We start from the raw sequence: 13069 nt of genomic DNA, 5'->3' as shown, positions 1-13069 counted from the left end.
TGTTGGTGCCATCGCAGTTTCCTTGTGTTGAGGTGAGAGCAATGGTACCATCCCATGAATTCTGGAGATTGAGCCTGGCACATAACAGTGGCTTCATTAAAACCACTTGTGCTTTCTGAGTTGGCCTACACAGCCTTAAAACGTTTTATTTGGAGCTCTCAAGAAATCACTACTCTGGGAAACTATTGTAAAGATATTTGCCATTTTAATTCTTAGTCCTGGTGCTGACTCGAGCATAAACTTGCCTCGATGTGTGTGTACAGAACAGAAAGGACGACATACACGCGTGCATGCGTGCACATAAGTGCGCTCGGCAAGCATGATTGACTCGGCTTGCCGAGGCTCCGTGAACAGCCTAGATCAAGCTTAGCTGTTGATCCTCCCCTTTCATCATCTTCACTGGCCAACTTGGAAATACCTGATGTTGTCCTTAAACTTTAAGGAAAAAAAATTACTAAGTTCCTGACCATATGAACAGGTAAGCAGGGAAGTTTTTAATGGTCCCATGAAATAGAAAAGTAATTGACAAATTCCAGTGCCCTGTGGGGCCAGGAACTGAACTCGGGTCTCCTCAATGTAAAATGTTCTCTAGCCCACCGAGCTCTCAGGACCCCCAGAACTCTGTTGATTTTATTTTGGTTTTGAGGCCACAACAGCAGTGCTCAGGGTTTACTCCTGGCTCTGTGCTCAGTGCTCACTCCCAGCTCTGCTTGGGAATTCATATGCAAAACAAGCATCTTAAGCCCTGTGCCCGCTGTCTAGCCCCTCCATTTAAACTCTATAAAGACTTTTTGGTGGGAGTGCTCATGCCCAGGGTTCTCGGGTTGCTCCTGGCTCTGTGCTCAGGAGTTTCTCCTGGTGGGGAGGGGCGTTCAGGGATTCCTATGGGGTGCTGGGGGTTGAACCTGGCCTGGCAGCCTGCACGGCAAGTGCCCTACCTACTGGACTATCTTTCCACCCCCCAAATAGTAACAAATGCTGTAACCAATGGCAAACCAAAATTAAAAGAAAAAAAAAAGTCTTGCCAATGTTGACACTATTTCTGGATGGGACTCGAGTGACCCAGTTTCTTCTCCCCAGACTTGACAGAAATTATGTTTGCGGGAGAGCTTGGACTGCCCCCCCACCCCCCCGCCCCAGGGCCGGCTCCATACGCCCCTGGGGGATCGGCGCTGGCCTCCCAGCCTCCCTGGGACAGCGCCGGATCCAGGGAAACCCAATACTGAGGTGGGAAGGCCTCAGGTCCATCTAAGGATGCCCAGGAATAGAGAGTGGGGTGGGTTGGGGGGGGAGGGGGGCGGAGTGTGAAGCCCATGTAGCATGCAAGCTACATAGGTCCCTCCACTAAGAGTGCTCCAGGAACCAGGCCCCAGAAAGGTTTTCTACTTCTCTCCTTTTTTATTTCTACTTAACTTTCTTTGAAATAGCTGTTCAGGGCGTTTGCCTGGCACACGGCCGACCCGGGTTCAGTTCCAAGCATCTCATATGGTCCCTCGAGCGCGCCAGGAGTGATCTTAGAGCACAGAGCCAGGAGTAAGCCCCGAGTACCGCCAGGTGTGCCCCCCCACCACCACCGTAAGTAGCTGTTCAGGGGCCAAAGAGAGCACAGGGGTTAGGTGCTTGCCTTCCACGCAGCTAGCCTGGCCCAACTCCCATGCCACATACAGTTCCGGGGGTTCCTGTCAGGAGTGATCCCTGAGCACCGCCAGGTGTGGCCCAAAACAAAACAGCAGCTTAGGTTTACAGAGAAAAAAAAGGGGGGGGAGGGAGGGGAAGAGGAAAACAAAAATGTCCCCTCTGCTCCCCTCCAGTATTCCCTGTGGCCATCCAGCAGGGGCTACTGCATGTCTGGCGGCTGCGCAGTACGAGGCGGTGTCAGGCGCTCAAGCCCAGAGCGCCCGTCAGGGGGCGCTGCTAATGAGGCACGCTCAGGGTGTCGGGCAAGCAGGCGGGCACCCTCAGTTCTCTGCATGCTCCACGGCTGGACCCCCCATGTCAGAGAAGTGCACCGTGGGTGAGCATGGCCAGCAGCGCTTCAGACGCGAGATGGAGTTGGGTCGGAATCCATTCCGGGACCTTGTCTGCTCAGAAATCTTGCACCGTCACCCAATTTTTCATGAGCCCACCCACCTTCATGACGTGGCCGGGGTGGCGATGCACCGCTGAAGACCCCAGGACCTAGAGAGCAGATTCAGACCTCAGCAGGCCCTGTGCTCCGCCGAGTGCTCCCCCAGGGAGGAGAGAGAGAGAACAGGGGCTTTAACAACATGAGAAGACGTATTCATATTTAGTAGGGATGTGGGGGGCCATTTGCCCCGCTTGAGGAAATGTGTCCTGGAGTATGGCAGTGCGCCATGGCAAGAGAGAAAGGGGGCCGGAGCGATAGCACAGTGGGCAGAGGTTTGCCTTGCATGCAGCCGACCCGGGTTCAAACCCCAAATCCCCTATGGTCCCCAGAGCACTGCCAGGAGTAATTCCTGAGCATCACTGTGTGTGATCCAGAAAGCCAAGAGAGGGAGGAAGGGAGAGAGAGAGACAGAGAGAGAGAGAGAGAGAAGGAGGGAAGGATGGAGGAGGTGGAGAGAGAGAGAAGGAGGGAAGGATGGAGGAGGTGGAGAGAGAGTAGGAGGGAAGGATGGAGGAGGTGGAGAGAGGAGGAGGGAAGGATGGAGGAGGTGGAGAGAGAGAAGGAGGGAAGGATGGAGGAGGTGGAGAGAGGAGGGAAGGATGGAGGAGGTGGAGAGGAGGGAAGGATGGAGGAGGTGGAGAGAGAGAGAAGGAGGGAAGGAGGAGGTGGAGAGAGAGGAGGGAAGGATGGAGGAGGTGGAGAGAGAGAAGGAGGGAAGGATGGAGGAGGTGGAGAGAGAGAGAAGGAGGGAAGGATGGAGGAGGTGGAGAGAGAGAAGGAGGGAAGGATGGAGGAGGTGGAGAGAGAGAAGGAGGGAAGGATGGAGGAGGTGGAGAGAGAGAAGGAGGGAAGGATGGAGGAAGTGGAGAGAGGAGGGAAGGATGGAGGAGGTGGAGAGAGAGAGAAGGAGGGAAGGATGGAGGAGGTGGAGAGAGAGAGAAGGAGGGAAGGATGGAGGAGGTGTTTTCCTGGATGTATTCTTGTCTTTGTCCATCCATCTTCTGGAGGGCAGCTTGGTGGCTTCCAAGTTGTAGCAATTGTGACCAAAGCCTCCATGAATACTTGCAAGTGGATGTTTTTCTTCTCGGCCACCCCCAGCCAGGCTATGGTAGGAGGCCAGGAGAACTCAGCGGGATGCTGGGACCACCACATACCACACCCAGCAGTGCTCAGGAGCCGTGGAGCTGAGCCCAGGACCTCCCACATGCCCAGCTCGTGAGCTCGACCCCCGGGCCTGTGTGTGCAGGTCTTCATGTGGACAAACATTTTCGGCTCGCCCGAGCCAATTGCTTGGGAGCCCGACTGCAGGTCATGAGGGGAACTGCCTTCACGGGCTGGGACACATGAATCTAGGCAAAACAAGACAAAGACAGCACAGAACACCCAGCCTCCTCTCGCCTGATTCTGCGCGCAGCCTCCTTCCGCAAATGAGCGAAGGGTGCCGTGCCCCTGAAGTTGAAGGGACCCCTGCAGGCCCCCCACCCCCAAAGGAGTGGAGCAAGCAGCCACCTTGGAGGTCCTTGGAGAGAGGTCGTGAAGACTCACACTATCTGCAGGTCAGGGGTGTCCTCCCCCCGCTCGGGAGCTGAGGCCCCTGGGCTCCGTATGGGGATTCTGGAAATCCCATCACTCCTGGTCATGTGTCCAAGTGCCCTGGATGTTCTAGCTCAGTCTTCAGCCACCGTAGGGGGTAAATCAGTGTGACTCACACTGCATGAGGCAAAAACAAAAAACCAAAAAAAAAAAAAACACCAAAAAACAAAAAAAAACCCACACACCCAAAAAACAAACAAGCAAAAACAAACGGGCTGGAGAGAGAGTTCACCATAACTGAGCTCATGCTTTGCATGCAGGAGCCCTCACCAGCACCCTGCGGTCCCCCTGAGCACAGAGCCCAGAGTAGTCCCCAGGCACTGCTCGATACAATCCCAAAACAGCACAGCGGAAACCAACCCTCCCAAACAGAAAGCAATATTTTCTTTCAGAGTAGAAGACAGGTCAAACACATCAGAATAATACAAACTATTCTAAGGCTCGTCTTTTAAGCTGCTGCCTCCAGAGCCGTAATTAGCTGATGAGAAACGGGGAATCAGCAGTTTTGCAGAGATCAGCTCAGTGGAGTTCACAGAGTCCCGTCTCCCGAGGCAGTTGTCCACTGTGTCCCCAGGGAGGAGTTTGTTGAAGGGTAAGAGAGATGGTTCGGGGTTCGGATACTTGCCTTGCACCCCCCAGTTCCATCCCCGGAGCCCCATAGGGTCCCCCGAGCCTTGCCAGGAGTGATCCCTGAGCCCAGAGCCAGGAGGAAGCCCTGAGCACTGTTGGCTTTGGTCCCACCACCAACCAGCCTCGCCACAAAAGAACCCCTTGAAGAGGTTGCCCGGCTTGGTTTGTATTTACAGCGGGCCCTTGGAAGAGGAGGAGGTTTTGACATTTCAAGGTGGCACTGAACAGCAGTTAACAAGACCTCGACTGCCGGAGGACCCCGGCGGTTGTCAGCACACCGCTCAGGCAAAAAGGCAAGTTCGTGGGAAGATGTTCAAATCCTCATTCAGGGCATGGAGCACCTGCTTTGCAAGCGTGAGGCTCCGAGTTCAACTCCCAGTGCTGCCCACATGTGCCAGGCCTGCAGCTGGACTGCCTGGGACCCCTGCGGTAACAACGGAAGCTGCAACCAAGAGGTGTGAGCACCACAGCCAAACTGTGCAACCTCTGTGAGCTCCGACAAGCACATGTGGGAGCGGCCAGTGCCAGGACCCCCGCTGGCATGGGCGAGCCCTGGGCATCGCAACAGACAGCAGCCACAAAGGGAGGGGAAGGGCGTGAGTACACCCCTACGTGGCTGTATGTGTATGTACATATGTGTATACATGTACATGCAAAGGCAAGGACCTGGGGGGAGTGGCGGGGGGGAGGAGTAGCCAGGAGGGGAAAGGGCTTTTATTTCCGTATTTCCTCTCCATTCATCTCTGTATTGTTAGACTTCTTTGTAGGTGGAATGTACCCATGTACTATTTATATTCTAAAAAACGTGATGGGGGAGGGGGCCAGAGAGCTAGCAAGGGCCCTTGTGTCTGCTGAAGACGCCGTCTCCAGCCCCTGACACTGCCCGGTGTGACACCCACCTCCCCAACACACAAATAACGATGAATCTATGTTGATTCAGAGTCATGCCCAATATAGGTCGTTAGCATAAATGCCACTTGCAATTGTGTATACAACTAGGAAAATTGTGGAAGGGCCCAGAGCAAACTCTGCACAGTGGTGATGCCTCAGGAGGGAGCTATGGGAAAGAAAACTTCCAAGTTTTATGTTACATGAATAAAAATATTTGTTAAATGAATAAAAATGTGGGTGTCATTTGGATTTATGATGACAAGCAAATACTAATTTTGTTCTTCTTTTTTTTTTTTTTTTGCTTTTTGGGTCACACCTGGCGATGCACAGGGCTTACTCCTGGCTCTGCACTCAGGAATCACTCCTGGCGGTCCCATATGGTGCTCAGGGGACCATATGGGATGCTGGGAATCGAACCCGGGTCGGCATCATGTAAGGCAAATGCCCTACCCGCTGTGCTATCGCTCCAGCCCCACTAATTTTTTTTTAGCTTTTTAGGTCACACCCGGCGATGCACAGGGGTTACTCCTGGCTCATGCACTCAGGAACTACTCTTGGCGGTGCTGGGGAGACCATATGGGATGCCAGGGATCGAACCCAGGTCGGCCGCGTGCAAGGCAGACGCCCTACCCACTGTGCTATCACTCCGGCCCCCTAATTTTGTTCTTAAAACAACCATACATCCTTGATTTTTTTTTTCGGTTGTTTGTTTTTTTTTGTTGTTGTTGTTGTTGTCCTTGCACACGACTGACCCGGGTTCGATTCCTCTGTCCCCCTCGTAGAGCCTGGCAAGCTACCGAGAGTATCTCGCCCACACGGCAGAGCCTGGCAAGCTCCCCGTGGCGTATTCGATTTGCCAAAACCAGTAACAACAAGTCTCACGGTGGAGACGTTACTGGTGCCCACTCGAGCAAATCGATGAACAACGGGACGACAGTGACAGTTGTTCCGGGAGCACACCATGGTGCTCAGGGTTACTCTCAGCTCTATGCTCAGGGATCACTCCTGGTAGTGCTCAGGGGAACGTTTGTGGTGGCAGGAGTGAAGCGGGTTGGCTGCATGCAAGCCAAGCAGCTTAACCTTTGTACTCGGTCTCTCAGATTTTTTCTTTTTAAGGAAGGGGCTTTTCCAAGTTATTCATTGATGAACAAAAATCAACACCTGGATAGAAACCAGGTGCAATTCCCCAGCGGGAATTTCTTTTAAACACTAAGGGCAAAATCCATCTAGCGTTGGAACAGAAGAGAGAGGACGGTGCGTAGGGTGCTTGCTTGGCAGATCCCGGGTATCACATGGCCTCCTTGAGCCCTACCGGCAGTGATCCCTGAGCACAGAACAAAGAGTAACCCCTGAGCACCACTGGCTGTGGCTCCCTAAAATAAAACAAGCAAATCTTTTTTTATTTTTCTTTTTGGGTCACACCTGGCAATGCACAGGGGTTACTCCTGCACTCAGGAATTACCCCAGGTGGTGCTTGGGGGCCCATACGGGATGCTGGGGATTGAACTCAGGTTGGCTGCGTGCAAGGCAAATGCTCTACCCACTGTACTACCGCTCCAGCCCCCAAACAAGCAAAAATCTTCTACCAGTCCCAAGCAGTGTTGGGAATGCCAACTCGCCGTTGTCTGTTTGGGGGTGAGTCTGTGTGTCTCTTTGGGGGTGAGTCTGTGTCCTGCGGCTGAGGCGAGTACCCCTGGCAGCTGCGTTTCTCCTGAATGCCCTGAGTGGGGGACGGGGGTTAGAATGTGGATGCAGCATGTTGTGTAGACCTGCGCTCAGGATGCTTAAGGGACAGTTCCACGGTCGGTCGTGTAGGGGTAGGGCCGTAGAGCAGAGGTGGACACCCAAGCCGGCCTCTCCCGGGCCCTTGGGGGGGGTCTCTCAAGCATGGGGCATGTTCAGGGGTGCACAGCCAAGCCCATACAGGTATCATCACGCCGAGACCCCTGTCTCCATTCAGAGCGGCACTAAGGAACGTCTGTTTTGATTTTTCGGTTTGGAGGCCACTTCTCATGGTGCTCAGCGCTCACTCCAAGCAGGCGCAGGGGACCAGATGGGGTGTCGGGGACCAAACCCAGGGCAGCCCTGTGGAATGCAAGCTCCCTACCCACTGTACCGTCTCTCTGGCCCTTCCCAAGCACCTCTTCCAAGGAAACTGCACCCGGGTAAGCGAGAGGGTGGGGCAGGGAAGGGGAGCACCCCTGCAGCTCCGGGTCCCCTTCCCGGACCAGGAGGCTGAGTCAGAGCGGCGGGCCACGGCTCAGACACCGGGTCTGGGTGACGGCTGCATGGGTCAGGGGCGAGGCGCCACCCCCCCCCCCCCCCCCCCGGGAAACGGCTCAGGAACAACGGGCCTGCCTGCAGGCACCTGGGAGGGTGTGGCTGCCCCTGGCACCCACCGGTACCTTCGGGAAAGATCCCTGCTCTGTCTGACAGAGGCCAGAACTGAGTCACAAGCCACAAGGGGGAGTCCGTCGTGTGACCTCAGCGCCCAGCACCGCCCTGGCCGGCGTGGCCACCTCTGATGCTCCGGCCAGGCACCCAGACCAGACGGGAAGTCGCTTCTAAGTCACGCCCGTCCTCTCCTGAGTCCCGCTCTGCCCCTCCTCCTCAGCTGTGAAGAGGCCCACACAAAAGAAAGAGGGGGGCAGCCCCCTGGCCCCCAGCAGCCCCTTGAGGGCACCTCCCTGTGCCGCTGACCCCCAGGCCAAGCACGGGACAGGAACCGCTTTCTGGCTCCCGAACGTCCTGAAGCTTCTGTGACGCTGCGCCCCTGGATGCCGTCCCCTGCCTGGCGAGTGAAATAACTGTTCCCCCAAAAGCCGTGTTCTATGGAGAGTATCGCGCCGAGTGAAGTGGGTCAGAGGAGAGGACGGATAGAGAATGACTGTGTTCCTTCGTGGTACATGAAGAAATGTAGAGTAGAAGACTCATCCACGGCCAGGGAAGACGGGGGCTGGGAGGGATGGTCAATGGTTGGAGTCAAGCGTTACCATGAGCGTATGGAGGGCGGAGGCTAGGCGAGTTAGAGAAGGGACCAACATGGCAATAATAGCTGGGAATGATCGCGCTGGACAAGAACTGAGTGTTAAGAGCAGGTAAAGGGATATACACGACAACCTTTCAGTATCTGTATTGCAAACACAATGCCCAAAAAGAGGGAGAGAGAGAGAGAGAGCGAGAGACAGACAGAGACAGAGATAGAGAGACACAGAGACAGAGAGAGGCAGAGAGAAAGAGACAGACAGAGATAGAGAGACACAGAGACAGAGGCAGAGAGAAAGAGAGACAGACAGACAGAGTCAGATAGAGAGACACAGAGACACAGAGAGAGAGGCAGAGAGAGATAAGAGAAACAGACAGAGACAGGGAGACAGAGACAGAAAGAAAAGTGCCTGGGGATGGGGTGGGGGGATGGGAGGGAACCTGGGGACACCGGTGCTGAGAGACATACACTGGTGGAGGGACGGGTGCTGGAGCACTGTAGGACTGAAACCTAATCATGAACAGCTTTGTAAGGGTCTTTCTCACAGTGATTCAATTAAAAAATCTTAAATAAATAAAATAGATATCTCATGGGCATTTTGATGGTTGTGAGTTAGGGTAACTGAAAATCAAACTCATTAACACTACTGTAAACATGTGACCTAAACTGTAATAATTCAAAACAAATCAATATATATTGAAAAAAAGGGAGGCTGTGTCCTATTCATGGCTGTACCTTGGGAAGGTCATCTTGTCATCTTCAATGCATAAAAAGGGAGAGAGAGAAAGAGAGGGAGGGAGGGAGAGAGAGCGAGAGAGAGAGAGAGAGAGAGAGAGAGGGAGAGAGAGAGAGAGAGAGAGAGAGAGAGTGTGTGTGTGTGTGTGTGTGTGTGTGTGTGTCGGAGGGTCTTTGTGGATGTGGCTAAATTCAGCATTTTGATGCAGGTTGATCCAAGGACTACTAGCCTGTGTCCTTGTGGAGGGGCCAGCGAGAGACATGGCCGCACGTAGAGAACATGGAGCAGACACGTGTGACGCTGCTGGCTTGAGGCGTGCAGGGCTGGCCAGGGAGGCAGCAGCCTCCAGCTGGGAGTCGTGAGAGATTCCGCTCGGAGACCTGGGGAGAGGGAGAACCACTCATGAAACCCCGACGCGTGTGACTCGTGGCCTCGGATCCTCCAGAGAATAACTGGGCCACCTGAGGCCACTCAGCGGGGCATCACAGAAGCCATGGGGAACTCAGGCATGGCTGAAATTCTGTTTCTTTACCAAAGGACAGGTTCTAATGACTTTCCCTAGTCTTTGGACCACACACAGGGGTGCTTGGAGCTAACTCCTTACTCCGTGCTCAGGGATCACTCTCGGTAGAACTTGGGAGACCATAAAGAGTTGCAAGGCAAAAACCTTAACCCCGGAACTATCTATCCGCCCCGGTTCTAGTGGCTGACCCCCACCCCGGCCCCCTCCTCATCTGTGAAACCTGTCACGACCTTCCCTCCGCAGCTCAAATCAGTTGTGTGCTCCTGCTTCGAGAGTTAGTTGGTTGACAGACAATACACTATGTTGTGTATATACATGCTTTTAGGTTTTAGGGAATTGTTTTAGGTTTATATACTTATTCTCTTTAGAGGAAGACTGGGGTTTGGTCCTTGTGGTGCTCAGAGTTACTCTTAGCTCTGGACTCAGGGTCGTTGCTGACAGGGCTCGGGGGGCCATGTGTGACTCTGGGGGTCAGACCAGGGTTGGTTGCATGCAAGGCCCTTTGTTCTTTTTTTTTTTAATTTTATTTTTTATTAGTGAATCACCATGAGGTACAGTTACAAACTTATGAACTTTCATGTTTGCATTTGGTTTACATCCCTCCGCCAGTGCCCATTCTCCTCCACCAATGATCCCAGTATCCCTCCCACCCCCCCCACCCCAACCCCCCCACCCCATCCTGCCTCTGCGGCAGGGCATTCCCTTTTGTTCTCTCTCCTGTTGGATGTTGTAGACTTCGTTCTTTTTAATGAGCCTCTGTTTTCCCCTGAGACCGTGCCTTCTCCAGCATGCAAAGGTCGTGTTCTCACGTTGTCTCTGCAACCCGGGATGCAGGTGCTGGCTGCTCCGTGGGCTTCTCCGAGGCTGTCCCTCGAGGGGCACCAGACAGGCAGGTCGCAGGTGACATGCCATCCTGGAAGAGAGCGGGGGCAGAACTGCCCGAGCGGGTCAGCCTGTAGCACTGGGTCCTGTCCCCTAGTGAACGGGCTATAAGGTCCGCTTCCCCGCACCCTCCAAACAAGAGTTATCCTGCAGGCCAAGGGTCCCTCGGCCGCCCCTGGGGGTGGGGTGGGCAGCAGGGGGAGCCCGGCAGACTCCCTGCCAGGGGCTGCTGGCGGGAAGCAGATACGCTCATTTGAATGTGTAAATTTCAGTGATATTTACAAAGGATGCATTTCTGTCCGCTCACCTCTGACATTCTGGCCAATAGGAGAGGGAGTCAGAAGGGGAGGAAGTGAGAAACTGTCAAGCAGCGGCTGGAGGGGGGCGGGGTGCAGAGAACGCACCTCCAGGCTTGCATCCCCAGCCCAGGGCCACCCAGCACCAAGCACCCGGGACACTCGGCCCCATCTTGGCCCTCAGCTCCTCCTGGCAGCTAATGTGGGGGTTACTCAGAAGACGCAAAGAACTGGTCACTCATGGACTCAAGCCCAGCAAGGCGCAGGGGTTGGGAGGGGAGCGCCGCCCACGCAGAACCGTCCCTGGGAGCATGGGAGACCTTGCTGGGGCTCTAAACACCTATTGTGGGGCTGGAGCGATAGCACAGCGGGTAGGGCGTTTGCCTCACACGAGGTGGACCCAGGTTCAATTCTCAGCCTTCCATACAGTCCCCTGAGCACTGCCAGGAACCGCCAGGAGTAATTCCTGAGTGCAAGAGCTAGGAGTAACCCCTGTGTGACCCAAAAACCTAAAATAATAATAATAATAATAATAATAATAATAATAATAATAATAATAATAATAAAAACATTTATTGTTCAAACAGTTCCCCTTATTTACACTGTTTTTCTTTGCGGGGGGGTCGTGGGGGAATATTGGGTTAGACTCAGTGGTGCTCAGGGCTGACTCCTTCCTGGCTGGGCACTCAGGCATTACTCCTAGGGATCCTACAGGGTATTGGGGATCAAATCTGGGGTGGCTGTGTGCGAGGCCGCCCCCTACCCACTGTACTGCCACTCAGCCCCCGTTAACCCAGTTTGAAGGCCAGAGGGGATGCGTGCAGCCCAGGACTTAGCCTCCAGGCCAGCTCAGGCTGTGCTGTCCCAGGAAATTCCATTTTGCTTCTGGGGCATCTCCAGAGTTCCCGCGGGCCCCTCCCCACTGTTGAGCCTCCCTGCCCGCCCTGGGGCTGTGGCAGAGAGGCCAGGATGGCCAGCCAAGGACAGCAGGGCCAGGATGACCGACATCTGAAGCGGAGCAGAAGAGTCTTCCTCCGGGGGGAGGGTCCGGGGCTAGTGTGGCAGGACCATGCCCCCATGCTCCTGCCCCCCTGCCCTGATGCCATGTGTGACCTCTGGCTCAAAGGTCACTTCCTGCCCCCAGTTGCACCCTCTCCTCTGCATTCCAGGAGGAAAAAGCTTCCCCAGGCTGCAGTGAACTCATAGCATGCAGTGAACTCATGCTCCACCTAGTCATGCGCTCTGCGTGGCAGGAATGACACACGCAGCAGTCATGGGGATTTTCCTGAGTGGAGATGGGGGGGTTCTTTTCCAGAAGAGAAGCAGAGAGGGGCACTGGCACTCGTATACCCCCTATCAGCAGGCAGGCAAAGCCTTCAGCAAGATGTTTTAACCTGGGGAGCCGTTCAAAATCAGTGTGACCAGGAGTGACCCCAAAATAAACAACAACAACAAAAAGGCAAATAAAAATATATATGCCAGTGAGCCTGCGAGATCATTCAGTGGGTAGGGAGCTGGCACTGGGTGAACCCAGGTTCGATCCACGGCGTCCCATAAGGTCTCCAAGCCCCTCCCGGAGCGATCCCTGAGCACAGAGCTGGTGAAGGAGACTCCAAGCGCTAAAGTCCCTGTCACAAAGCAGCACCAGGGACATCTCATGCATCTAAGCAGAAGGAGTGGGCAGCCGGAGGGGCAATGAGCCTTAAGAGACTTTCTGGGCCAGAGAGATAGTACAGTGTGTAGGGCATTTGCCTTGCACGAGTCTGACCCAGGTTTTATCCCTGGTATCCCATATGGTCCCCTGAGCGTCGCCAGGAGAAATCCCTGAGCACAGATCCAGGAGTAAACCCTGAGTACTCCTGGTCCCCAAATTCGAAAACCAAGCCAAACTAAAGAGTATTTCTTACTTCCCAGCTCAGACGTGTCTGTGTGAGTGTGTGTGTGTGTGTGTGTGTGCGTGCGCGCGCCCGTGCATGCATACATGTGTCTGTGTGTGTTGGGGGGGGTATGAAGGGGCCTTGTCCTCTGCCCAGGAGGACTGTGAGACGCTGCCATCCTGGGGTCACAGGGTCATTAGTTTCTTCTGTTTTGTTTCTTCCAGTTTCTCTCTAGGTTTTTTGCCTAATACCTGCACTAGATCCTATTCCACAGCAACCCCCATCCCTTGAAAAAAATAAATGTCTGGGCCACACCCCGCTGTGTTTTGGTGCTCCAGTTCTGTGCTAGGGGCTGGGGGTGGGTCTCTGTCTTGACAGTGCTCAGGGAACCGAGATCCAAGCGAGGTCTCCTGCTGCCAAGGCATGTGATCAGCCCTCAGCGCTCCGTAGCCGTTCTGTGCGGGCCAGGGGGCGGCTGGACTGCATCTGGCTGTTTTCACGGCTTCCTCCGCGCTCCGTGCTCAGGG

The sequence above is a fragment of the Sorex araneus genome, chromosome X (assembly GCF_027595985.1).
Source record: "Sorex araneus isolate mSorAra2 chromosome X, mSorAra2.pri, whole genome shotgun sequence".
In the NCBI taxonomy this organism is placed as follows: Eukaryota; Metazoa; Chordata; class Mammalia; order Eulipotyphla; family Soricidae; genus Sorex; species Sorex araneus.
Note: the sequence above shows the minus strand (reverse complement) of the source record.